This window comes from Bidens hawaiensis, unplaced genomic scaffold (genome assembly GCF_021521415.1).
Source record: "Bidens hawaiensis isolate Kalapana, Puna unplaced genomic scaffold, B.hawaiensis_p1.1 tig00020908_1, whole genome shotgun sequence".
Lineage (NCBI taxonomy): Eukaryota > Viridiplantae > Streptophyta > Magnoliopsida > Asterales > Asteraceae > Bidens > Bidens hawaiensis.
Window position 1 is genome coordinate 109080 of NW_027493224.1, and position 2014 is coordinate 111093.

General features: G+C 35.1%; 1 long non-coding RNA gene across 1 annotated transcript; it reads left to right on the top strand.

Moving 5' to 3' along the window:
• The first annotated feature begins 527 nt into the window (after nt 1-527).
• LOC143562081 (uncharacterized) lies at nt 528-1779 on the top strand. Its single transcript, XR_013140417.1, has 3 exons — nt 528-637; nt 708-792; nt 1389-1779. It is a non-coding gene; the product is annotated as an uncharacterized LOC143562081 (long non-coding RNA).
• Nucleotides 1780-2014: the final 235 nt, after the last annotated feature.

Consider the following 2014-nt stretch of genomic DNA (forward strand, 5'->3'; position numbering starts at 1 on the left):
AGTGATTTTTTTGTAAATTATAGGATGGAGAGAGAAAACTGTAATAAAAAGTGTATAAAACAATATTATTTAATTAAACAGAAAAAAAAAACGTAATATTTTTTAGTATAATTATATGATATATATTGATATAGGGATATGTTATATGCATAAGAAGCTATAAGCTTGGTTAAAAAAGGCCCAAAAAGAAAAAAAGTGGGCAGCATTTGATTTAATTGATCCAGTGCAAAACCTAAGAAGTCCAATTTCAGGAGGGGCGGCGAGAATGCAGAGATGGTGTTGGAAATTCCGATCACTCGGCCTCCTCCTCCTCCGCCCGTGTCATCCTTCTCCTCCTCTCCTCCGCCGCCGTCTCTTCCATTCTTCAGTCACTAAACCCCCCCTATTCAGTATTCGCCCCCTGCTTCCCTCCTCCAATCAACCTTCACCTTCTTCATTTCCCATAATCTCTGTAAGCTTAACTTACTTCCTTTCCAATTGGGTATTATTATTCATTTTGCATTATTAATGTTGTATGCATGTAGCTGATGCAAGTGAGGCATCTTACGCTGAAGCAAAGGAAGCGGAAGCTAAAGAGCAGACAACCACCTACCCCAGTCGTCTCTAAGCTGAACAAAATCAAAATGAAATCCTATTCGTCTGTACCTTTCTTCTCTCCCTTCTTCAATTCTTCTGAATCTATGTAAGCAACTTGTTTGTTTGTTCAGGTCTTTCAAGGGCCGGTTTCGGACTATGAAAGATGGCCAGATTAGGCGTTGGAAGGAAGGGAAACGACATAATGCTCATCACAAGGTATGCTTCTCTTCTTTTCTCTCATTAGTAATCTGGGTTAATGCTGACATGTTTAGTAAAGGACATGATTATATGTAACAAGTTCAAACTTCAATAACAAGAATGAGTCGACTTGTTTAACAGAGTATTTATATATCCAGTTATATATAAAACTACGTATTTTTTTACCTTTTAACCTTATTTAAAATGATTAGTTAAACGTGTTTGACGTGTTTTTAATCGTGTCATTAATGTCTCAACTTGTTTATGACCCGAACCTATTTACCCCAAACACTAACACGTTTAAATTTGTCTTGAGTCATTTCCTGTTAACGGGCCATGTCATATATTTCTGGAATCATTGGTGTTTTCTGAACAGAATCTTCTTTGTGACAGAAAAGCTTGTACAGTGGTCCTGATTGTAAATTTTGTTTTTCTTGTAATGCTCTAGATCAGTATTACATAATTGAATGCAATTTACGTATGTATTCTGTCACATTGAAGTGGAAACTACTATCTTAATTTATCATTGGTGTCATAACTCTACTAAAAATCATATAATCAACAAAAGCTGGTGAGGGTTCATGAGATTGATGTGAAAAAATTTGTTGTTGCAGTCCAAGATTGCAAAACGTCGAGGTCGGCTACCTGGCATAGTCCCGGCCGCATATGCTAAAGTGATGAAGAAGCTTAACTTCTGCGGTTAAACCATCAGCAGCACAAGGCAAGCTATTTTCTAGTTTGTTTTTTTTATTGCCTGACTTTTTACTCATAAAATCTGGAATTATTCAATCCCGCATTTTTAGTTTTAGACAGCAAGTAACCTACAATGTATTTGACCGATGCTCATTGCTTATTCATGTGTTTCTTGAGTTGCCATTGAGACTAGCATACTCTAGAAGAAACTCCACAATTTGATAAATAATAAGCATGCTGTTTAAGATGTGTAATATGTTATAGGAATAGTAAATGTGTTAGAATTATATAAGAACATATTCTCAACCCTAGTTCTTAATAGCAAATAGCATACGATAGTGACAAGCCACCTATACACTACGTAGCGATAGTGATGAAATAGTGGGCAGTATTTTTTGTTTAGCGATGCACTTGAAGAAAATTTTAGAAATATTTTATATGTATATTTAGCAAAAATAATCCTAAAATCATGATATTTATAGGTATATATTATCTCTATATATGTTAAAACAAAAATAAAATCCTTCAAATCCCGCTATTTGCACGC